Source organism: Herpailurus yagouaroundi, unplaced genomic scaffold (assembly GCF_014898765.1).
Source record: "Herpailurus yagouaroundi ecotype Mexico unplaced genomic scaffold, PumYag 28, whole genome shotgun sequence".
Classification (NCBI taxonomy): domain Eukaryota; kingdom Metazoa; phylum Chordata; class Mammalia; order Carnivora; family Felidae; genus Herpailurus; species Herpailurus yagouaroundi.
The window spans coordinates 117636808-117663661 of NW_024412376.1; the positions used below are offsets into that span (position 1 = coordinate 117636808).

General features: G+C 36.7%; 1 long non-coding RNA gene across 2 annotated transcripts; it reads left to right on the forward strand.

The window, feature by feature from the left end:
* Nucleotides 1-13081: 13081 nt before the first annotated feature.
* On the forward strand, nucleotides 13082-20058 carry LOC121031982 (uncharacterized). 2 transcript variants are annotated; one of them, XR_005791031.1, is made up of 3 exons: nucleotides 13082-13179; nucleotides 13360-13409; nucleotides 19843-20058. It is a non-coding gene; the product is annotated as an uncharacterized LOC121031982 (long non-coding RNA). The 2 variants fall into 2 exon arrangements; XR_005791037.1 differs by lacking the exon at nucleotides 19843-20058 and adding an exon at nucleotides 14183-14345.
* The last annotated feature ends 6796 nt before the right edge of the window (nucleotides 20059-26854 follow it).

The window sequence follows — 26854 nt, forward strand, 5'->3', positions numbered from 1 at the left end:
CTCCCTTAGAGTGTGATTTATTTGATAGCTCAGTTGCAAACACAATTTCTTCCCAAATTATCCTATCCATTCCATTATTCCCTTTCTATTATCTTGAGACTCCAAAAGACTAAGTAAAAAGATGAGGTGCCAAATTCACTGTAACTTTTAGAAACAGAGAGTGACATTGTTAAATCTTTTGATGAAATTTTGGGCATGTGCCCCAGTCTTTCCAATTAACTCTGATTGATGCCTGATTGATGAAGGATGCTGGTGAAGTTCTGTCAATGAAGTCTCATGTAAATACACATGTAAATATTTAAAATATGTCACTTGAAATTTTCTGGCAGAGTCTCAAAGCTTATCTTCTAAATTGTTTTCTATCATTAGTACCATTGTATGAAATGAATCCACAATTTGCTCTGGGGCTCAAGGACAATTGTATAAACACTCATATAATCACAGCACACCAGATGAGTTGGTTTGGGTTAAAGTAAGACCAAACACTGAATGATGAAGGAAGTCAAATATATAATACCATAAAGGTTTCAATAAGTTTAGTAAACTCTTTGAAATAAGATACCTTTCAGTGCATACCAGGAATCTGCAATTTGCTTAGGTTTACAGAGTTTTATATTCTACTTTAATTATTTCTACTCTGAAAGCCCATTGTTGGTGCTTTCCATATCATCCTTTCTTTACTATGTTAAGAGCATATTCTCTACATTTAGTCTCTAAACCCATTAATGGTTTCCAAAATGTTTTGGGCCTTTTCTGAAATCCAATTATGTATCAGCATTGTCTCTTAATCATGTAAGTATTCCTTAAATTGAATTTTAATATATTAAAAATTATGCTAATTGTGTCTTGTGCTAACTACTACAAAATTTAATTGGCCCACTGTCATTTGAGAATTGAAATAATAGGTAAAAATTCTATACTCCTCTCACCCCTGAAAACCAATGTGAAACTAGCGTACTAACATTACAAAGGGAAAATATACCAGGCTATATTTTAAAAGATCACTGAAAAATTGACCTGTTTAGGTTGTCAGATTTCATCCTGAGATGTTTACTGCTCATATTCAATATTGAATCTCTAGCCCATCAAACCAGATATTTTAAATCTAAATAAACATTGTAAATTAGTGTGGGATATGACAGTAATCAAATTTCCCAAGGCTGTTGGAATAGCAGAATCATTTTGGGGTCAATATATATTCCTGGTCCTAACCTCAAAACATTCTGAGTTAATACACTGAAGAGATGCTCAGAGAGCCACATTTTTAAAAATATACATTTTTAAAAATGTATATATTATAGTTTTTTGTTTGTTTTACTAACTTTTACATAAACAATATTAAACTATATGCAAAATACTATAATCTAACTCTTTAACATATACATAATCAAATTACAAATGCATCCATTGTTAGGATATGTGCCAATAATTTAACGGTTACCGCTGGGGAGGGTGATAAGACAACAGAATTGGGATAAGATATTCTTTAATCCTAACTGTGGTAACCCTTTTTTCTTAAAAAGAAATAATTAAGGAATATATGGCAAAACGTTAACATTTGTCAAATTTTGATTGTGGGTATATGGGTTATGTTACTGTGTTTTACATTATTTTTTTAATGTATTTAAAATATGCTCTGTTAAAAAAAAAATACTGTCCCCACAGAACTCAGATCATCATCCACGTTTGGGATCTATTGGAATAATGACCAGAAAATGAGAGTTTTAATCCAAACGTATTCAGAAGAAAGTACTATTAATAATTTCACTACCATAAGAGGCAAACTAGAATGTATGGTCACCCTAGGAATAAACTATTTTAAGTCCTACTTAATGCATGAACATCTTAATAGGAAAAATTATTTTCTACCATTTCCCCTAAGCTCCATCTTTATAAGTTATCACAGATAGAGGTTATTGATCTAATTTGTCCAATTTATTATCCATTTTTTTCCAATGAAGCACTTTAGGGTAATACATAATTTTCAAGAGTCCTGTAATAAATAATGGAAATATAGGAAAATCTTGCAGTTCAAATATTTCTAAGATGCAACAAGACATAGTCAGTCAACAGCATTTATTGTACACTCAGTGCTGTGAAGATAAAAACCAGATAAAAAAATACAGACTCTGACTTTAAGGAATTTCTATTTGAACTAATTCTTCAGAGAAAATATATAAAACCAATACAGATACTGTAACTGCATAGGAATAAAATGAAAAGTAGCTACTATTAAAAGGCCAAGTACTAATGGAGAGTAAAATTAAGCATAATAAGCAATGTGATCATTACCAGTTGCCAATTCTGAAAGCCAGTTATTTCCACATGTGTACTGTTGCCATCACCATAGGCTCCGTCTGAACGCTTGCTTCTCCAGTTTGCGGATTATCTCACCAACCCATAGGAATGATCGCTGTTTTGTACTATTTTCACCAAAACACAAGGCTCAATCTGTTTCAGTTAAAAGTTTTATATAACTAATGCAGAAAAGCACTCCCAAATGTACTTAATGAAAAAAAGCAATATATTGGCTCAAGAAGGTGAACAGTCCAGATGTAGCTTAATCTAGGGCTCAAATGGTATGATCAGGGCTCACTTTACTCTTTGTGTTCTTAGTTCCTTTTTCAATCTTGGCTTCATTCTCAAGCCATCTTCCCTGTTAGTTACTGAATTAATTCCAGCAACCACTAAGCTATTACCCTGGACATTTATATCCAGAGGAAGAGACTGACAGAAATTCTGAACTTTCAAGCAGAAATTTCAACTGTGACCAGCCTGACTTGAGTCAAATACTTTCCTTGATTCATCTGTGGCTGAGGATAGAATGTGTGGATTGGTTTACCCTAAATCCTGTTCTACACTGTATCATGTCATCCAAAGTAGACAGGCCTTTAGTACAAGTAGGTAATTCCCAAAGGTAAAATGGGCATATTATAGCCATAGGAAAGGAGAATTAATGCTGGATGGGCAAAAAGGAAAGGGAAGAGCAGAGAGAGTCAGGAAAGAAAGGAGGAAGGGAAGGGAAGGGAAGGGAAGGAAAGCAGGGAAGGGAAGGGAAGGGAAGGGAAGGGAAGGGAAGGGAAGCAAAATGGGAAAGAGGAAAAGGAGGGAGGAAAGAAAGAAAATAGTCCACTGAGAGAGTGGTGTGTTAGTAAATGTTTAAAACCAGCTCTCAAGCAAAACAAAAAACCTGTATTCTCTGTAGTGTTTGACAATCTTCATGCCACAAATTCTCCCTTCATGATGATTTCAAGATGTCAGGTCACTGAATGCAGAATTGGGAAAAGATATGCAATAGATACGTAGATACATACAATATATACATACATATAATGACAATAATCTCAAAAGTAACGATAATAGTACCATATAGTAAAATAATTAAACAGTAATAAATGTTCACTACCTATTAACTTTGTTTTTAGTGTTATTTGCTTATAAGTTTATATGAGTTAATTTTTAATAATGGCTGTGTTTGACAACCATCTCAAAAAATCCTTGAATTTTTTTAAAACTGGGTTATCCATGCTGGTATAGGCTAGCTCTGGCACATCACTGACGGAACATCTTTCTCAATTTCTTAAAAAAACAAAACAAAACAGAAAAACACGCATACAGTGCTAACTCTCCATGTGCAGTGGCCTCTACTACAGCATTGGCGGAGCAAAGGAGGTTTTGTATTAAAGCCACGCAAAATGGGGTGCCTGGGTAGCTCAGTGAGTTAAGCACCTGACTACTGATTTCAGCTCAGGTCATGATTTCACGGTTTGTGGGATCAAGCCCCACATCAGGTTCTGCGCTGACAGTGGGAAGCCTGCCTGGGATTCTCTCTCTGCCCTTCCCCTGCTTATGCTTGCTCACTCTCAAAATAAATAAACACTTTTTTAAAAAGCTTTAAAAAAACCACACACACCATAAACACTTCAAGTCAACCATTATAAATTCCTGTTCTTAGAAATTCTTCATCCCCTGCCCTACTGTGACTTTCACAATTCCTCACAGTTCATTTCCCTTCAGGAAGCACTTCCATTTGTCATACTCTCAGAGATTTCTCTCTTCTCCCAGCTAGATCTCCATAAATGTGTTCCTGCAGCCCCCACCCACCGGACGCCTCTCCCTTTCTTGTGAAGAGCACTTTAACTGCACTGGGCCCCCACACCCAAACACAACTGCCGACCTCTCAATATATTTATAACCCAAATGTGATAGAGTTTATAAATCCACTGTCCCTGGCCACCTACATTAGGAACAGCCAAGCTTGTTTACAAGGCTGATTCCTCAGTCCTGATACAGCTCTAATTAGACTCTTTGGGGAGAAGAGCTAGATATTTCCTTGTTTATTAAATATTTCAGGTGTTTTTAGTGAACATGAAAGGGTAATACCGTCAATAATAGGTTCAACGGAACCACAAGCCATCTATGTAAGTTAATCCCCATGTGTGCATATAGCTCTTCAATCTGTATCATGCACTGTACTTACTGGCATTCTCCCCGATATCTCCACTACCACCTGTGTAGCCCACACATTCGTGAAGCCTCAGCCAAAAGACAGCTCTTAGCAGCCCCTTTGACCTCTGTCTAGTCTGACACTTTGCCAGACCCTCGGTTAACAGTCTCTGCTTAAATTTAGCTCTTCCTCCCCTAGGCAACAGCACCACTCAGCTCATCCTTTCAGTACTTTAGGGACTGTTTTTCCACCTACTTTTCCTAACAGATTGCAATCTCTCTGAAATTCAAGGCTGCCTCCTATGCATCTGTGAGTCACCTGTACTTAGCATAATGCTTGACAAATAATATGCATTCCATAATCCTATTTACTGATGAAGTAAATGAGGCAAGAGAAAAAGAGAGGAGTAAAAGAAAGGGAGCGTAAGAGGGGTGAGATACATGTATTTTTTATAAAAGGAGAGAAGTAGAAAAGAAAACGAAGACAGAAAGTAATAAAAGGGAGATACTTGCTTTATTCTCATTTGGGCTTGAATTCCTGTTTCATTGAATAATATATTATTTTGCTCTCAGGAAATTCAAAACTCTAAAATTTCAGACGCTGAACTTGCATTAGACGAGAAATTTCTATCACTGCATGTATCCATCAAAATTCCAGGTTTTAGCATTGTTTATAATTCATAAATTTAATAATGCCAACTCAACAAATCCATTTTTCACTTTTTCATATGTATTTCAGAAAATATTTTACATCAAATAAGCACAAAGATTACAAATCAGGTACGATAAAGTGCCAAGACATGGAAGTGAAGAATTGAATTCCTGGTTGGCTGAGATTACATGTAGCCTCCTTCATGGATCAAAAAGTAGAGCTGTTCTGTGTCTTCTGTGGAGACTCTTAACCCGTTTCTTTAAGAGAAACTATTTCTCTGGTTTTAAAGACTCACCCCCTAAGGCACTGCTTATCGGTTTGTTCACAGGTCCCTATATGTCCCCACGTATTTTCAGAAATCTGCCAAGTTCCATACTGAAAAGACATCCATTACATTTGTGAGTTCTGTTAGACAATTTTAGACCCATGTTTGCATTTATAATTAAGCTGCCTGTAGGCAATTCTACCTTAGACGCCACAGGCAAATAAATGCCAGACAGAGCCCAACTTTATAGGTAAATACTGTATTTTGCCCCAAAGTCAAGTGAAGGCCAGATGATACTAGAAAGTGATACATGAAGGAATCTTTCCCACTTATTAAAATAGGAAAAAATGATGGGAAATTTGAAGCCTCAGAAGGCAAACAGTAGTTGGGTCGTGCCAAAAGCAAAGGAAGGCAACAAAGCAATCAAAATGAGTCACAAGGGGAACTACAATTTAGCTGCAGCAAAACAATCCTACTTGTCATATTAAATTAATGTTAATTTGAATCGTATTGACTTTTCAAATATGCTTACATTTCGTGTGTAAATTTTATTTCAGTTTTAAAGTTGAGTAAAAGTAAAAAGCATGAAGAGTTTATTCCCTTTTTAAGGGGAGATATATAAACAACAGTATGCAACAAGACTGGCAAGCCGTAAGATTATTTTCCCTTTACAAAGAAACACTTCATTACAACCAAGTGCAGTGTTAACACATCATCTGCACACTCATGACAAATGCTAACTTCGCCGTGTTACATGTGATTGTGGTAGGAGTATGATGAGGACTTGTTAACGACAATGTACCGTCCTTTTGCTCTCCCATGTTTATTTGTCTGCTTAACTTTAGTTACCACAATGCATTACAAACGTCCCTTCATAAGAAAGTTAGTGGTTAAGAGGATGGGCCCTGTAAGTCCGTCTAAGTTGAAATCTTCACTGTGCTACCCATTTACTGTGGTTGGCAGAGACGTGCCAGATGTTCACCAATCCATTTCCTCCTGTGAGCACACAAGACAACTACATTTCCCAGATTCTTTTTTTTGAGAGAGAAAGAGCACATGCATGCACATGTGTGGGAGAGGGGCAGAGGGAGAGAGAGAGAGAATTCATAAGCAGGTTCCACACTCAGCACAGATCCCGATGCAGAGCTCGATCCTACAACCCTGGGATCATGACCTGGGCCAAAAATCAAGAGTCGGATGCTCAACCAACTGAGCCATCCAGGCACCCTCTCCTCCCAGATTCCTCTATGCTAAATTGAAACTATGTGACTCATATGGCCAATGGGTATGAAGGGAAATGATGTTCACCAATTCCAGGGCTGGTCATACTCCCCCTAAGCAATCCCCTTACTTGTCCTAAACCCTTCTTGGTGACACTGAGACCTAGTTCCTCCTGATGCTCTGGCTGCAGTATTGTAGCTGCAATGTGAAAGCAACCTGGATCTCTGAGGCAGCACTTGGAAGGGAGCTTCCGGAACCATATGAGAGTAGCACATGCACAACAAAATAGACCTGATAGATCTTTAAGCCCTTACAATTCTGTTATTTCTTAAATAAAGCAGCCCGGCCTCAACTCTCCTGGATAATAAAATAACCATACAACTTTGAATAAGTAAACCTTCGTGATGAGAGTTACAATTTATCTCATCTGTGAAATGGAGCGAAGTACCAATCTCACAGAATGGGGGTGAGAATCAAATGAGTCGATTCACGTAAACCTTTAAGGATGATACCTGACTGGGGTGCCTGGGTGGCTCAGTGGGTTAAGCATCTAACTCCTGATTTCAACTCAGGTCATTATCCCACAGTTTGTAGATTTGACAACCGTGTCAGGCTCTGCATTGACAGCATGGAGCCTGCTTGGGATTCTCTGTCTCCCTTTTCTCTGCCCCTCCCCCACTCATGCTGTCATGCTCCTTCCCTTTCTCTCTCTCTCTCAAAATATAAAATAAAATAAAATAAAATAAAATAAAATAAAATAAAATAAATAAAATAAAATAAAAATAATAAAATAAAATAATAAAAATTAAAAAAGAAGAAGAATACCTGATACCCAGTAAGCATTCTTAGGGGTCTCTCTCCCCTAGTCTATTGTAGTTCATTGAGCCTGATGTCTTCTCATTCACCTTTTGTTTCCAGCACCTTTTTAGTTTTTGGCACATACGGGATGCTGAGTAAATGTTTGCTTCACTGATGAATCTAGTATCTCCACAAAACTGAAAGTCCTATCAAGTTCATCTCTGGATTTGTATTCAATTTACATTGATGCTCAGGCTTTTAACAATTATCAGGAACTCACTGCAGAAAACACACAAGTATCATTTTCTATAGTCACTTATTCTTTCCCTTGGATATTCTTTTTATCCAGTGTTCTCTGCTCTCAAGCACTTAAAATACTGATCTACAGTTGCAAAAAGTCATTAAATAGAACTAATTTAACTGTGAATTGAATACCTTAATGTAAATTAGGTAACTTTAGGGGTGCATGGCTGGCTCAGTCTGTTAAGCTGTTAAGCAGCTGACGTCAGTTCAGGGCATGATCTCACAAGTTGTGAGTTTGAGCCCCGCTTCGGGCTCTGTGCTAACAGCTCCAATCTTGGAAGCTGCTCCTTCCCTCTTTCTCCGCCCCTCCCCTGTTTGCACTCTCTCTCTCTCTCTCTCTCTCTGAGATGAATAAACATTAAAACAAATCTAAATTAGGTAACTTTATGTAGAATATGTCCTCCTATGTCACAAAACTAAAACTGTATATATTCATAAGATTAATAATAAAATGCACCAGAATTATTTATCAGTATGGTGAAAGATGAGCTTCTAAGAATTAACCTTCCCTTTGCTTCATCCTCATGGACCTAGAACATGCTTTTCTGTCCTGCAGGTAAAGTGAGACACATCCAGCTCTTCATTATGCTCGGATACATCTTCCTGTGCACTGTCACTGCTGCTTTCCTTCGGGAACTGCTCTTTTGCTTATTTACGTATTAGTACATGCACCAGGTGCTTAGGGCAAAATTCAAAGTTACTCTATTAGCATGTCTAGCAAAAACTGAATTATTGAATAAATTTATTAATTCACTTATCTATGGATTTCCACTATGCATGCCACTATCCCAGTTTCCAAAGCAGGTTGAACTGAGAATATCAGATAAATGATTTGAGATGTGAAGTGAGGGGTTATTTAAATTAAGAGGATGGGCAGGATTTGCTCAACTGCTCAGGAAAGACTCACCAATACCGCAGCATGTTGTGTAGGAAGGAACTGCCAAGCAAGGAAAGGGTAGAAAAATCAAAATGCTGAGTAATTAAATTGCTGAATTTACCAAAAAACCCACCTTACTCAGCTATACTCCAACATCCACATCCATCCTTTAAGAAAAAAATTAACTCTATGTCTCTTGATTACAATAGAGGCAAATGTACTGATGAATAGGAAGACTAATTCTTACTTACAATCATAATTAGGCAACGATAAAAGTATACAGCAAATATAACTTCCTATATTCTGCAGCCGATTTTTTAAAAAGTAAACTAATATTAAAAATTAAACAAGTAGAAGAAATGATGAAGAGTTTTATAAGTGGTCAGATTATATTCAACTTCAACTGTTCTGTTTGAAAGTCATTTCTTCTTAAAATGCACTTCTCAGGGCACCTTGGTGGCTCAGTTGGTTGAGCATGACTTCAGCTCAGGTCATGATCTCTCTGTTTGTGGGTTCGAGCCCCACATCTTGCTCTGGACATCTTGGAACCTGGAGCCTGCGATTCTGGGTCTCTCTCTCTGCCCCTCCCCCGCTCATGCTTGCTGGCCATGCTCTCTCTCTCTCCCCAAAATAAACAAACATTAAAAATTTTAAAGTAATAAAATAAAATGCACTTTTCCTTCAAACCATTCTAATTTTAACTTTAAAGTTCATTTGATGAAATTGTTACAAATAGAAACAGAACTATTTCCGTTTGTGTTTAGAAAGACTTCACTAATATGAATGTATTTGCCAAAATGCATTTATCAGGGAAGCATTTAGATCATCAAAGATAATCTTTCTTCATATTTTTTTTCTTGTTAATAGTAATTTACCATTCTGGACACTGGAAAAAGGTACTGTGGCCAAAAAATAGGTATTCCAATCTGGTTAAGTGTCGTCTCATCCAATAATATAAATAGTCACTGTGCATAAGTCAGGGTTTTGTTTTTGTTTTTTTTTTTTCTCGATAAATGTTTAATCTTTGTGGTTTTCTTTATTCTTACCAGATGGCATCTGCAATAGATACAGAAGGTAGGACCTTAAGTAACTTCCTATATTGGGAGCACACGCATCAAATCTGCAGGAGTGAGATCCTGTACCAGCCTCTGGCTCCTCTGATTTCCATAATGATAACTCTTGTCACCTGGCCACTGAGTGTGATTCTGGCATCCAGTACCGAAATCTGAGGCTGGTGGACAAGCTGGATGAAATCTCAGATGCATTTGAAGACAAGGGGTTGTTGCCACACACACACACACACACACACACACACACACACACACACCCTTGACTCAGTAATTATTGGCACAAGACAACTTGACTACTGACTGTGATTTTCATTTTTTTTTCCAAAGCAAAACAGGTCTATGCTAAAGACGCCCACAGCAGAACTTCTCCCACGACTCAGTGGCTCCCTTTGGCTCTCCACCCACGCAGACTCGGCAGTTGCCTCATCCCTCCAAGGGGTGTGGAGGAATTTCTGAGTCCCCCCAACACTAGGTGGAATCCTAGGGCGGCCATATCTGTGTGCAAGCAGACTGATGCACAGGCACCCCAGGCTGTGTCAGGAACACTGAAAGCAGCTCTCTTCTCCTTAGAAGTGAAATTTGGCCCAGAGCAGAAGGATCATGACAAAAAGGTGTCGCTGAGTGCTTCCCTTTCTTTGTACCCAATTCTTCCCACAATTACAGGAGGGTCAAATGGTGCTGGTTATCTGCTCTGCTTTCCCCTCTGGGCAAAATTTTTTGCAAGTCTTATTCTCCCTTCTGGTGGTGGCATTTTCCTTCCTACACTTCTGCTGGCCGCAGCAGAGCCGGTTATAAGAACTGCTTTCCACCCTCCAACTCTCTAAGAACAGTAAGTGGAAAATACTTTAAAATAATACTCTCAAAATATTAAACTACTTATTTCATCACCCATATATTAGATTTTTTTTCTCTAAAGATGATTTTGGATATGTTGTAATCCCTCCTCACTCTTTTCTCTCACATATCAGGCCAAGACCATTGTTAAATATTGACATAGATGCACAAAACATAATAAAACCTTTTAAAATAAAACCATTTGCCTGTCTAATAACTTAGCACTCACCACTGTGCGAAACCGAAATAAAAACATTAACTGAAATGCAACGTAGTGCAAGTCATGTTAAATGAAAATACAGTCTCTTATAGGAACAAAAACACTGTGACATACATTATCTCATTTGATCCTCATGAAAAATCACCTTGGAGACCAGTGCTTTCTTTTCTCTGTTTTTACAGATGATGAAATAAGATCAAGTTTTACTTAAATAATAAAATCGGTAAAATGGTAAAGAGCCACTGTACCATTTTATGATGTTTTCTGCCACATAATTTGAGTGATATTAAGAAGACATTTATAAACATACAGCAATTTATGAGCTTAACATTTAACTAATGACAAGAGCAAGTTAGAACTCCAGTAGCATTTCCGCTTAGACGCTTGCTAGGCACACTCATATTTCATCTTTCCAGTAACCCAGTAGACTAATCCAGCTCTGGAAGTTTACAGAAGTGAGGGGGGAGGGTACTAAAATTAAGTAATTTCTATTGAGATATCAAGAGAAGGAGATAAAATTTGTCTATGAAGTAGCTTTCTATTCCTAGAATGTTAAGATTATGTAGCACTTTCAATATGAAGATAAGAAACATGCAATTCAGTGCTACTCCCACTTCTACTCATTTTACTTATTAGAAGTCAAGAGGAAGGAACAAGTGCTCCCTTAGAACTGCAGTGGGTCCTAAAAGCCTCTCCAGCACCAATACCTGTCATTCCACAGTATTCTTAAGAATGTTCAGCAAAATTATAGAGTACATTTGGAGTCCTTAAAACAACAGAAAGACCTCCCTTCTGTTTTAAATTGCTGTATTTTATTTTTTTTTAAGTTTATTTATTTTGAGAGAGTACGTGAGCAGAGAGACGGCAGAGAGAGGAAGAAGAGAATCACAAGCAGTCCCCGTGATGTCAGCATGGAGCCTGGGATGCTAAGAAAAAGTTAGGAATGGAAAAGGCAATTCTTTATCCTCATTATCCACTCCACGAACCGGGAGATCATAACCTGAGCTGACATCAAAAGTCAGATGCTTAACCAAGAGTCAGAGGCCATGAAGTGCCCCTAAATTGATTTATTTATTCTGATTCCGGAGATCATCAATGCCTGTTCCAGATGATAATACACAGTTAATCAAAGTATTCTATGACTGCCTTATCCTATTGGCCAACTATTTTGGATAGCCATAAGTCTACTTTATTAAAAAATTCTTAAATGCTTGATGCTGCGTAGAAGATAGTGATGTTTGATTTTTTATGAGTATATTCATATGTAGCCTATATATTACTAACTGAATGATCACGAAAATAAAGACACAAATTTAAAGCTATGACATCAAAAAGTAAGTTACATGTACAAGGCTTATTTTTAAGATCACATATTATTTTAAAAGAAAAATAAATTCAACTCTATGATAATTTCACTTTTAATTGAAGAAATGTTTTGGTTTCGATTCTTCATCCAACCAAATGTATTGAACACATCCCAGGGGATTTAGTGGTAAACAAAACCAATTTATTCACTCCTCTTAAGCAGTCTATAATCGGATGCAACCCACAGACCACAACAAGCAAACAAAAAATCTTACATAATGATAAATCATATGAAGAAAATAAAACTAGTTGGTGAAGTAGAGAATGGTAGAGTGGACCCACAGTGGGGGGATGGGGACAAAGTCTAATTTATGATGTCAGAAAAATTCTAACTGCAGAGGGAATATTTGTGCTAAAGACCCGAGTGCCCAAGGAAACAGCCACGGAATCAGGTGCTAGAGCATTTGGGGGTGGAGAAACAGCACTTTCAGGAGGAAACAAGCCTGGAGTGTTCTACGGATAAAAAATAAGGCAGTGTTTTTAAAGAACAAAGACTGGACATGTGAGTAGAAGGAAAAGTGTCAGTGAATTAGGCAACAGCCAAACATAGAGATCCTATATGCTGTGGTTGAGAGATTAGATTTTATTCTAAAGGAATTAAAGGGCAGTTGGAGGGTTTGAAGCAGGAGATTGTCATAATCTTATTTGAGATTTTAAAAATAGCTGTTGTATGGAAAATGAATTGAAAAAGAGACAAATTTCACCCATAAATTTTAAAAGAATAATGAGGATAACAAAATTTCCCGGTACTGGTATATTGAAATACCTGATTCATGATATGATCAACACTTGATTTATTTATCTCTCTGACCCTTTAAAAGTTATTCAGTGGGGATAATCTTTTCCTCCCATGGATGCAAATTTAGTCAAATCCCATGAATTACCTGCTTTATCTTGGTCAACAGACATTTCTCCAGCTGCAGTACAATTTAGCGGTTATTCAACTGCTTTAATCTCCACTTAAAATCAGAACTTTTCAACCACCTTCAAGCTAATATTTATAATAGACACTGTCTGCCTTTTTGGATAGAGGTGAGGTCAGCATCTCTACTCTCTCCCTGCTCTACTGTTCTACCCTTCCTAACCAATGACATGGACCTTGGCTAAGGCTGATGAAAGCATGGGAAGGTAGGTACTTGCAAAGCTGTATTGGTGGGGGTGGTGGGGTGGGGTGGGAGGGCTGCTGGGAAAAAGTAAAGAATGGAAAAGCAATTCTTTATTTTCATCATTTTCCTTGGGTGTTGGCTTTATGCTCTGTGGACTTGGTAGATGTTCAAAGCTGATACTTTCTCTTTTGGGGTTTCTTAGGTTCTTTGCAGTTCAGGGACTCTTCTGTCAATTCCTGGACCTAGGCACAGGTATCTCTATTCCAATCCTGGGTAACTGTGACTCTTTTCTTTTTTTTTTTCTAAATTTTTTTTTTCAACGTTTATTTATTTTTGGGACAGAGAGAGACAGAGCATGAACGGGGGAGGGGCAGAGAGAGAGGGAGACACAGAATCGGAAACAGGCTCCAGGCTCTGAGCCATCAGCCTAGAGCCTGACGCGGGGCTCGAACTCACGGACCGCGAGATCGTGACCTGGCTGAAGTCGGACGCTTAACCGACTGCGCCACCCAGGCGCCCCACTGTGACTCTTTTCTAAGCTTACCTCCAGCACCAAATATTTCTGACAATGTAAGTCACTCTCAAAGATGTCATTTTCATCCTGCTCCTCAGGAACCTGAATTTCCTGGGTCTGCCCCTAGGTATCTCCCAAATTTCAGACCAATCTATTTGTGTCCCCTCTATAGGTTTTAGAGGGGTGAATAAGTGGGGAGGCCAGGGGACCAGTAAAGCAACAACTTGGCCCAAAAAAATAATTTCAAGTCTTCTTGACTTCCCTACAGTCTGACTCTTTTACTGTATCCCTGATATGGCTTAAGGGTCCAAGGATGTGGACCATTCCCTTTTGTAAACTCTGCATATGGCCATCTATCCCACATTACATTGGAGTCTGATGTTTATTATTATTGACATCTCATTTAAGATAAAGCAGAAATTATAGTTGTATTACATACCTGACTTTTTCTAAGAACTTTACTTGTAATAACATTTAATTTGATTGTCATGAACACTTTTCTTTCCACTAGTTCATCAAGAAGACTGAATTTGTTTATAGTTTGTGTTAAGGATGCAGCTTCGAAAAAAAGGCAAGTTATTTGTTCTAATCAAGTGTACATCCTAGCGGAGAAAACAGTCTTTGAGAAGATGAAAAAGTAAGCAAAATACCTTAATATGATGATAAGGGCCTTTATGGAAATAAAGAGTATGCTTGTGATAGAGAGCAGTGGCCCACAGATGAGAAGGGGCTGGTGGGAAAGATAGTTAGCAATGGGATGGCCAAAGATAGCTTCTTTTAGCAGGTCAAATAGAAGACTTTAAAGATGAGGAGATGAAAGTCCTGAGAGAAGAAGAAAAATAGTTTTCTAGGCCCAATGGAACTGGAAGTACCAAGGCCTTAAGGTGGAAAAGTATCGAAGAGATCAAGGAACTAGAGGGCCAGTGTGACCAGACCACAAACAGAAAGAAGGAAACTAATTCAGGATGAGACTGAATACTAGAAACCTTTGCCAGTACAAATTATTTGGAAAGTATGTAACATTCCTTTATGAAATCTAGATTGACAGGGTGTCTCCTCTGATATTCACATTAATACATATAAAATACGTTAATTTCAATAGGAGAGCTAATTAGTGTCTAGCTTGATTTGTCAATGATCATTTAAACTAAGGCTTGAAAGACATAGATCCCCTTTCAGGGATATGATTCAATTCTTTGCTGAACAAAGAAACTCCAAAACCCTCAGGGTGTAGAACTGTTTCTCTAATGCAGTGTACTGAAGAAAGACAGCCCACTGTGCTCAGAGTGAATTTAGCTGCCAAAACTCTGCAACAAAAAAACTTTGCAATTTGCTGAAGCAAATATTCTACTATGAAAATTTCAAATGGAAAAACTGCATAGCTCACGGTCTAAGGCAGTTGAAAAAACAGGCTTCTAAAAACTGTGCACATTTAATCAAACAAATAGTCATATATAATCCTTACAAAATAAAATCTATCTGGGGGAAGGAGATTTTTAAAGACAACGCCTCAAACTAAGAAAGATCCTGATGCATATTAGGTTTCACTATAAAATTGAATCCCAGCTTAAGTTTGCAAATATTTTGGAACTGATCCCAGAACAAGTTCCACATGAGCCCCAAGGTAGAGCTTCACACATCTCTTTAAATTTCTCTCTGACTAAAGGAATTGCTCTTCTGGGCCAAATTTCTGGACAAGAGGTAAGCATCTTGAGCATCAATGCACCTCTTTTTTATTCAGGCAAAATTATTCACTTCCTTACTCTCAGCTCCCTTGACATTTTGTAAGTATCTGTTACTTTCCTTCTCCTATTGCAAGTTGACCTTGTGTCTGTCTCTCATCTCCCCTTCCCTACCTTTTCAATCTCCACTGATGAGGTTATGCGCTCAACAGATTCTTAGGCTTTTTATATTTGAAACTCAGTGTGAAGGTTAAATTTATGTGTCAACTTGGCTAGGCTATGGTGTCCAGATGTTTGGTCAACTGCCAGTCTTGATGTTGCTGTGAAAGTAACTTGTTTTGATGTGATTAATATTTAAATCAGTAGACTTTCAGTAAAAGAGATTACCTACCACAATATGGGTGAGCCTCATCCAATCAGTTGAAGGCCTTAGACAAAAGAATGAGATCCTTCAAACAGGAAGAAAGTTGACCTCCAGATTATCTTCAGACTTGAGCTAAAATATAAACTCTTCCCTAGGTCCCCAACCTGCCATAATGCTGTAAAAATTTCAGATTTGCTAGCTCCCACAATTACATGAGATAATTTCTTAAAATCTCTCATCTACTTCCCCACCCTGTGTGTGTGTGTACTATTTGTTCTGTTTCTCTGGAGAAATCCAATACATTCAGTAAATTTTGAACTAATGAACAAGTCAGTAATTCAGTCATCAATCTAATGAATATGGTCAATGTGAATTGAAGAACAGTTAACAAAGGAGGAGACTTCATATAAACTTTTGCATCCAGACTTCTCCAAAATCCATTTGCAATTTCAGATTTCTCCAACTCAAAAATTACAGAAAGCTATTATGTGCTGGGCCTAAAATTTTAACAGTGATTTTGGTGCTTTGTTTTTAACTGAGCTCCATGGAGCCCCAGATGCTTTTTTGATATTTGGGTTGGGGAAAGGTGGGTGGATTTAGGACAGTCGGGTCTCACCATTAGAAGAATTAAGTCAAGGGACAGGTCTCAGAAGGGTCTGTGCAATGAACTAGTTGGGAAAAAGCAGTAACAAATAGCACAATTCTCTGACAGCCTGCAGGTTTAACTTTTACACATTTTCTCTACCTTTATAAAGGTTTTAATAACTTTCCTGTCAACACATTTTCCGTTAAAACTGTTGATATGTGGCATTTCTGGGAAACGTGCTCAGGAGAACAGCAAATCAGATCTGCTTTTATCTGCCACTCAGACTGTGTGACTGGGATAAACTTTTGTTGTATGAATCTATGTTTTCTGTATTTCCATTTCCCCCACCCATATAGCATCTTAGCACCTACTGAGTACGTAGGAGTAGGCAGTAGTCGTGGTGGAAGGCTCAATATTTCTAGGTAGGATTCTGAACTGAACCAAGTTCAGACCTGTGTGAAGTAAGACTATGACTAATGATATCCCTGGGAAAGAAAAGATTCCTTTAATACTCTGCAACTAGAAAATCAATAATGTCCAGATATAGTTATTTTTATTTTAGAAAATTATAAGATTCATTTAAAATCATCCTAATTGGAAGAAAACATAGTTCAAAGTGATAATCTATTCAAATGCACAGTTATTCCTTAATTTATCTGAATTGAATTTAGCAACCAGCACATTGTTAACCCTTTAATTATACATATGTTTTAAGTTCAATTTGAAAACTAATATAAGGATGAATGCATCCCAGTGTAGATTGAAAGAAATTTCTATGTAGGTTAAACATATTTTTGTCATGTATTTTATGATAACAGCATACACATTTTAATTTTTATATTCAAATATTTTGGTGGAAATGTCCAATTCATGATAGATTTATTAACTTCTTATTTTCTGGGTGATTTTTTTAAAATAAAAGTACAAATTTTTAAAAGAAAAGTTAGGAATCCAAAACTATTGTTTATAATAATAATGATGATAATTTTAAAAATCTTTCATGTCTTAATTTTCTTAAATATTTACTTTTATTCCAGTTGTCTTTTATTTCCTCATTTCTTAATTTCTCTTCAATATTTACAATGGTAGAAATCTATGCTCTGTGGGGAGCCGGAGTGGCTCAGTTGATTAGGCGTCCAACCTTGGCTCAGGTCATGATCTCGCGGTCCATGGTTGGAACCCCACGTCGGGCTCTGTGCTGTCAGATCAGAACCTAGAGCCTGGTTCAGATTCTATGTCTCCCTCTCTCTCTGCCCTTCCCCCCCATGCTCTGTCTCTGTCTCTCAAAAATAAATAAATGTTAAAAAATGAAAAAAGAAAAAGAAATCTATGCTCTGTAAACATTTAAACAATGAATTAAGTAAATAGGTGTTATAAAATTCCTAACCTCAAATGCCCTCTCCACCTGCTCTCTAACAAATATTGACAGACTGATATGTTTTCATCAGTAACACTAATCCATGTATACACACACACACACACACACACACACACACACACACACACTTTAAGCATTTTGTTACTGTTTTACAAAGATGGAATCATACTTTCCTTTTTCTTACTTACAGTTTATCAGGTCAATAGATATAGAACTACCACTTTTTTTTTTTTGTAATAGCTTCAAAATATTATGCAGTATCTTTACATGGCCTATTGATTTCTGTCTTGGTAAATATTTTTTTTAATTTTTTGAAATGTTTATTTTTGAGAGAGAGAGAACATGAACGTAGGAGGAGCACAGAGAGAGGGAGGAAGAGATCCAAATTGGTTGCAGGCTCTCAGCTGTCATCACAGGGTCCCAGGCAAGGCTTGAACCCAGGAACCATGAGATCATGACCTGAGCCAAAGTCAGACGCTTAACCAACTGAGCCACACAGGTGCCCCTCTGTCTTGGTAAATATTGACAGACATTCAAATTTTTGCCTGTATCTTTTCAGCAAGCCAATGCTGCAATATATTTCTATACATCTATTTATATCTTGATACATATACATGTATACATGCATATATATTTTGTTTTTCAAAATGAGGTGTAAAATAAATATCAATACAGACATTAATCAAAAATGGTTTATATTCCTGACATAATTTTATTTATTTTTAATTTTTTTAATGTTTGTTTATTTTTGAGAGAGAGAGAAAGGCAGAATGTGGGCAGGGGCGGGGCAGAGAGAGGGAGACACAAAATCTGAAGCAGGCTCCAGGCTCTGAGCTGTCAGCACAGAGCCCGACATGGGGCTCAAACTCACAAACTGAGAGCTGAAATCAAGAGTCAGACACTTAACCGTCTGAGCTACCCAGTCACCCCTTTATATGCATTTTAAATATGTATTCTATTACTTGCTATAAAACATTTTATGGGAGTTGTTTCCCATACCAAAATACAATGAAATAAAATAATAAAATTAGTCCTATATAGTTAATTGTGTCTACTTCCTCTAAATTGCTGTTTTTTCCACATCAGGTCATCCACCAGAACGATATAAAATTTCCTCTAATACTTTTAGTGTTTAGTATTTTAAATTTGAATTTTTATCCAATGAATGTAAAATACTTGATTTTAAAATTTTTTTTAAATTTTTTTTTCAACGTTTATTTATTTTTGGGACAGAGAGAGACAGAGCATGAACGGGGGAGGGGCAGAGAGAGAGGGAGACACAGAATCGGAAGCAGGCTCCAGGCTCTGAGCCATCAGCCCAGAGCCTGACGCGGGGCTCGAACTCACGGACCGCGAGATCGTGACCTGGCTGAAGTCAGACGCTTAACCAACTGCGCCACGCAGGCGCCCCTAAAATTTTTTAATTTGAGGGCACGTCAGTGGCTCAGTCGGTTAAGCATCTAATTCTTGATTTCAGCTTAGGTCATGAGCTCACGATTTGTGAATTCAAGCCTGGCACTGGGCTCTGCCCTGACAGTGCAGAGCCTGCTTGGGATTCTCTCTCTCTCCCTCTGTCTCTTTCCCACTCTTTCTTTTTCTCTCAAACATTAAAATTATAAAATTTTAACATTTTTGTATTTATTATGAACACTACACAGAAAAAGTACTAAATTGATTTAAAATTTTTAAAAATTATCATCTATCTTGACCCTAAAGCTAAATCCAACTTAAAGTTATGATGGTATATGACAAATTAGAATACTCCATACTTGAAAATAACATTTAGCATATGATTTACTAGCACGAGTAAGTACGTTTGGATGGTAATGTACTCCTTATGCATGCAGAAGTCTGAATTATTGGTAGCTAAGCTACAAATAAAGTAGAGTATTACATTTAAAGCTGTTTTGGAAATCAGAGCAAATTGAAATGAAAATAGATACAATCTTCCCATCATTCAGCGTTAAGGAAAATACCACCTATTATCAGCTTTTTCTTTCTATAGCTGCATTACATAGCAGGAAACACTCAATATTTTGAATTATCCTTTTTTTTTTGAGAGAGGCTTATCAACTCCTCCCTATCACAAATATGTCTGAATTCTGTTTTCCCACGATTTCTTATTTATGCATTCTTTTTTCTGTATTTTTGTCTTTTTTAGGAGCTTAAGATGGTTCAAGTTGCTTCACTCTCTGCTATCTCTGTTCCAACCTCAGGTATTATTCAACTTTTATAGGAAGAAAAATGTGAAAACAACTAGGTTTATTACATCACCCCCACTTTCTTGTTTAATGAAGAGAAAATTGTGAAAGTTAAGAAAATGATAGCTATTGTATAATTTTGAAGTGAAAAAAAAAGATTTTCTAAATATGATATCCTGAAGCCATAAATAAAAAACAGTAAGAAATTTAAATACATAAAAAATAAGAACATATGTTAAAGACACATATATAGAGAAGTCAAAAATAAATGATAGCTCAAAAATACTGTCTGCAATACATATGAGGAGAAGGAATAAACTTCTTTAATATAAGTCTTTACACATAAATTTTAAAAGAAAAATCTAAAATACACAGTACAGGACACAAATATGAATTTTACAGATAGATGACAGTAAATGAACAATACTTTGTTCAGCCCTATGAAAATAAAATGAATAACCAACTTTTCAGACATCATAGAAAAAAAACTTTTTTTACATTATTGTTGTGAGTGTAATAGATTAGTGAAAATTCTAAATAGCACCTTGGAAATATCTATAAAAATTTTAAATGTGCAAAAAATTTTGGCTGAGCAATTTTAATTTGAGAAATTTAGGAGCGCCTGGGTGGCTCCATTGATTGGGCGTCCAACTCTTGATTTTGGCTCAGGTCGTGATCTCACAGTTTGTGAGATCAAGCCCCACGTTGGGCTCTGCACTGATGGTATGGAACCTGCTTAGGATTATCCCTCTCCCTTTCTCTCTGTCCCTCCCCTACTCACACACTCTCTCTCAAAATAAATAAACTTAAAAAAAATATTTAGCCTACAGGTTAAAAACACAAATATGCAAAAATACAGCTACAAGTAATATCTATTACAAATTTATTGTAAACACTTAAATCTAGAAGCAAACTAATTGTCTTTGTCAGGTTAAATAATGGTTCATTGAGGTCTTTAAAGGAAACTAATAATTAGGTTTCCCACCCTCTCCCTCACTTTATTCCTGAACAGAATGATATTTGAGTGTAGTATGTTATCATTAACCTCAATACAGGGTAAATTAGGGCATATACCTCAATGTGGGAGTGAAATATTTCAATCCAATAGTGCATGCCAGCATGAGACAGACACAATTAGTCAATCATTGGATAACCGGTCTCAGGCAGACACTGCCATGAGGGCTTAACAGATGACCCAGGAAGGCTTAGAACATGAAGGAGAAGCTAACTCATGCTGTCTGGGAGCCTGGTGAGGTTTTTACTCTGTTGCTCTTCTGGACAGAACTGAGCAGGGATGGGAAGAAGGCAAAGGGAGAAAGACTGGAAAGGAGTCAGATGATTTTAGGGAAAATCTCTCCTCAAAATCCAAATTGTGGAAATGGTATCACCCTAAATATTAAGCTTTTTCCTTTTTTTTAAAGCTGTACTTCATGATAGTAAATACAATATTTTTTTTTAATTTTTTTTTCAACATTTTATTTATTTTTGGGACAGAGAGAGACAGAGCATGAACGGGGGAGGGGCAGAGAGAGAGGGAGACACAGAATCGGAAACAGGCTCCAGGCTCTGAGCCATCAGCCCAGAGCCTGACGCGGGGCTCAAACCCACGGACCGTGAGATCGTGACCTGGCTGAAGTCGGACGCTTAACCGACTGCGCCACCCAGGCGCCCCACAATATTTTAAATTAATTTTTTAGAGAGAGAGAGTAGGGGAGGAGCAGAGAGAGAGAATGCCAATCCAGTTTGGTTTTCTCAGCATGGAGCCCGACTTGGGTCTTGATCTCACAAATCTGAGTGATCATGACCTGAGCCAAAATCAGGAGTTAGACACTTAATCAACTGAGCCACCCAGGCACACTATAATTTATTAAAACATTTAAAAAAATACTTAATAGATTTGCCTGTTTTTGTGCCATTAAAAAACTGAAGGGCGCCTGGGTGGCTCAGCTGGTTAAGTGTCCAACTCTTGATTTGGGCTCAAGTCATGATCTCACAGTTCGTGGGATTGAGCTCCATATAGGATTCTGTGTTGACAGCATGAAGCCTGCTTGGGGTTGATTCATTCTCTCTCTCTCTCTCTCTCTCTCTCTCTCTCTCTCAATAAATTAATAAACATTTAAAAAATAAAACAAGAAATTTAAAATTTTATGCATATGATGAGTTTATTTATGTGTATCACAACCAGAAAGACACATGCTCAAATTCAACAGAGGTTGTCTGTAGGGAGAGAAATATGTAGGAGATGAATATGGTTAAGAAGAAACAGCCTATGGTTAAGTGGGAGAAACATCAAGGAGGAATAAAATAATAAAAGTAAAAATAAAGGTCAAAACTTAAAGGAAATGGAGGATATGGTATAATAGCATTGAAACAGGTAAGTGAAAATTAGTATTTTCACTTGAGTTTTTCTCCTTTTCTATTCTTTACCCCTGTCCTGGATAAATTCAGGGCAAAAAAACAAATGGCTTTTTTTTTTTTTTTTACTATAGTCCATTTTCCACAAATCCTAATAAAATTTGAATTGAATCATATTTAGATTTAATAGACAAAGGCTCTTTAGAGCACAATAACTATTGGATTCTTATTTTTTTAAGTTTGTTTATTTATTTATTTTAAGAGATGAGTGGAAGGGGGGGAAGAGGGAGAGAAAATGAATGAGCAGGGGAGAGGCAGAGAGAGAATCGCAAGCACGCTCAGAGCTATCAGTGCAGAACCCAATGTGGGGCTCCAGCCCAAGAGTTGTGAGATCACAACCTCAGCTGAAACCAAGAGTTGGTCACTCAACTAACCGAGCCACCCAGCCACCCCTATTGGATTCTTAAATATTGGGCAAATGTTTAGGAATATTTGTGACCAAGACCAGATCTAATCATTTTCCCATAAGCTTAAATAGTAGCTACATTTAGTGGTTATGGCTTCATATTTTTCATATAACCATGTAATTGTTTTAATCCTTAGTCTGCCATGTAGTTAACCTAAAATATTATGTGTGTACTATGATAACACAAAGGATCAAATTGTTAAGTCTCACTCACAAGGCTCAGAGTCCTGACCCAATCATATAGTTTTACTAATAGTTTTGATGATATAAATCATCTCAATATACAGGCCAATAGCAGAGATCCAGGATAATGTATACACCTACATACTTTACATAGTAGAGTTGTCAGGAAGATAAAACATCTGCACCTTCTGTTACACGGCTTACGGTACATTTTGCGGACAGCTGCCCCATGAATACACAGTTCTATATTTTTTTTTACCATGACCTATTACAGACAACCTTGTCCAACCTGCTAAAAGCATCCCATAGATAGGAATTCTAGCAAGTATTATTCATTTGTTTGCCAAAAGTTCCATCCTTAAGATGTATAAAAGATTCGACTGTGTCAATTTCTCTTCCCAGGAGAAGTTCTACCAAAACTGAGTAGACTGAGAAAGAGACAAAGACAGAGACAGAGACAGAGCCAAATAGACAAGAGAGACAGAGAGAACTACTGCTTAACTATTTATATGCCAGATCCTTAGATGGATCCCATAAAAGACTCCTTTGCAGAAAGACAGATATGCAAATATCAACCACTCAGGAAAAGGTATACACAATGACTAATTTGAGATATAAAGAACAGAATATTATACATTTGTTACCCAAATTGGTTGGAGACTTCCTTTTTAATTATCAGTATCTTAAAATACATACATTTGCTAATTTGTAAATTTACGTAATATTTTACCATATTATGGCCATAACTACAAACAAAGAGCTAGAGTGTATTAAGTAATATTAGCCTTACGAGGCAGAATACAATTTCAGGATTTATACAAATTTATAATTGACTTATTGACTAAGGATTTATTTCTTTTGATTCGTGTTCCTGTATGGCCCAGGACTCAAGAACTATGCTAAACAATATAAACTCTTGTACTTAACTAAACTAACCATTAAAAGTGATAAGTATAGTCAGACAAAAGTATATTAATATTAGTTACTATAATTAACGTGGTGAATACAGTAAGGTGTTAAAGCAATCATGTTATGGGATATTGTCTTCATTATAAATGTATACTTAACATGGTGCTAAGATTTTACGTTTTCTTTGATGCATCTCTAATATGATAGTAAGAAAACATCTGGCAGTAAAATGGTTTACAAAATATTTGTTAAAAGTCAGTGAAAACAAATAGATTTTTGAGTGATTTTCAAAGTCCACATGTCAAAACCCAACAAAAATTTTAAAAATTGTAACTTCATTTACATGCCCCTGGCATAGCCATTGCATCCTCAGATACTACCATACCAAAGGCCTGTCAGTCAATAACTGCCAGATGAAAGAACCACATTCCTAAAAAGTGTTCTCTGAGTATTTTTAATACATCTTAAGTTCTGCTTGTTCTTATTAGAGGACTTGGTCTTCAAAAGCATGATTATATGTCTTCAAAAGCATTACTCATCTCAAACTTGGATGAAATTAGACAATTTTGAATTAAAGTAACTCTTATTTACCTAATATTTTTTCCTTTTTTTCACATACATGTGAATTGTCACATGACCCTTTACTAAATTTAAATATAAGCTAATGATTCCTATGCCAATTAGTAAAATATACGTAGGCCCTAAAAATGGCCTGAGTTGTTTTAATTCACATGTAATCCATTAAGTAAAAAGTGCTATTCTAATTAGTGATAATGTAACAAATTTAGATATAAAATTTGATTGGTACATTTAAATTTAATCTAATTGGTAATTGCTAATCTAATTAGCAAATGCAATAAACTTAGTGAAGTGTTTCATCTGGGAAAAAAGAAAAATGCAATAATGCCAAAAAAGGAGAGAATAGTGAAGAACTTAAATTCAACTCATCTTCCCACCTAAGACTCGATCTTATAAAAAGGAAGCTTCTCCTAAGAGATAATTTAAACTATACTGACTCCAACTCTGTCTTGTACCTCATGAACTATCATGGGGTTCAACATATTGTTATTCAAAGAACATACCAGATGTACATTCCTGTGTCTGATAGTAATAATAATTTTTTAAGTAATAATAATTTTTTAAGTTTGTTAATAAAGAAAAAAAATGACAAAACATATTGGACAGCAGCCATTCCCTGATAGGGAATAGTTTCTGGAAAACCCTCTAGAAAATTATTCATGCAGGCCTTAAAAATCCTGGCACCACCATTCTCATGAAACATTCGGCATTAGTAGTCTGTATCTATTATGTTAAACAAAATATAACAGCATATGCACGCTTTTCCCAAGAGATACTTTGCATATCTGCAATGAGGAGGGAAAGAAAACCGCAGCGTCTACAAATTCTTTGTTAAAAGTTCGTTTATTTAAAAGTTAGCCTTGAAAATATATATATATATATATAGTATTGATTTGTTGCTCTTTGATCTACAAAGTAATGTCAATTTATCAGAGAGTAAATTATCTGAGTCTCAATGGTCACAGAATTGAGAAAATAAGGTTTCTATGGTAACAAAACATTTAGTTATTCATGCATTTACTTACTGACTGCCTACTATCAACAAGACAGTGTTAAATTTGCTGGGGATATAACACCAAACAAGACAGACAAGGTGTCTGGCTTCAGTGACCTTGCATGTTAGTGGGGGAAGGAATACAGTAAACAACCAATCGAGGTATGATGCCAAAAGGTTACAAATATTAGGGGAAAACTAAAGTAGAGCAAAAGAACTGCTACTATAGAAAGAATAATCATGGTAAGCCTATTTGTGGAGCAGAAACCTTAGTGATAGGAGAGACAGAACCACATGAATTTCTGGGAAGAACTTTCCAAAGAAGTGAACACCAACATAAAGGCCTTATGGTAGGAGCAGGTTTGTTAGTTTAACAGTAAGGATATCATGGGCGCCTGGGTGGCTCAGTCCAAGTGTCCTACTTTGGCTCAGGTTATGATCTCGACATCCGAGAGTTTGAGCCTTGCGTCGGGCTCTGCCCTGACAGCTCAGAGCCTGGAGCCTGCTTCAGATTCTGTCTCCTCTCTCTCTACGCCTCCCCACCTCCTCAAAAATAAATAAACATTAAAAAAAAATTAACAGTAAGGATATCAGTGTGTTATTAATGGAGCAAGAGAGAAGGAGAGTGGTAGATGATATAGTAGATAAATGATAATCGTGTGGGTTATTGTAAATCTAAGAACTTATGGGTTTTTCTTCTAGGTGTGGTGGGGAAATATAGGAGGGTTTTGAGCAGGGAAATTATAGTTTATATTTTAAGGGATCATCTGACTGTTATAAGAAGAGACTGCTGGGGCTGGGGACTCAAATATAAACAGTAGACTTATTTGGAGTTTATTGCTGTGATCAAGGTAAGAGATTTTGTTGATTTCTCTCCAGAGTGGTAGCAGTGGAGGGAATTAGAAGTGGTGAAATTTGGAATATATTTTGAAGTAAAGCCAACAAATCTTGCTGCTTGATGGGATTCAAGATTGAAAGCAAAGGTAATAAGATCTGTTTATAAGTGTGCTGTGGTTGTAGAAGAAAGAAGTCAAGGATTTCTCCATGATTATAGCCTGAGCAACAGAAAGAACAGATTGTCATTTATAAAAATAGGGCTGACTTGGGGAAAATAAGTTGTTTTATATGGTGGGAAGGGGAAGATTATCAAGAGTTTATTTTGCACATGTTAATTTGACTTGCCTCTTAGTCAAGTACGAGATTATGTTGAGTAGTAGATCAGATATAGTAGCCCAAAAGTCGGGGGGGGGGGTGGAAATCGAGGCTAAAGAAATATACTTGAACATTATCTATGTTTGAGCATAATATCTGAGCCACAGGACTGCATGGATTGCCTTGCAAGTGCATGCAAATAACAGAGAGAGGGCAACTTATGTTCTGATTGTCTATATGTACAAAATATCTCTTGTTGATACTAAGATTATATATGTAAAATAAGGAGATTTTAAGTAACTCCACTTTCTTACACAAATTGCATTACCAAAGG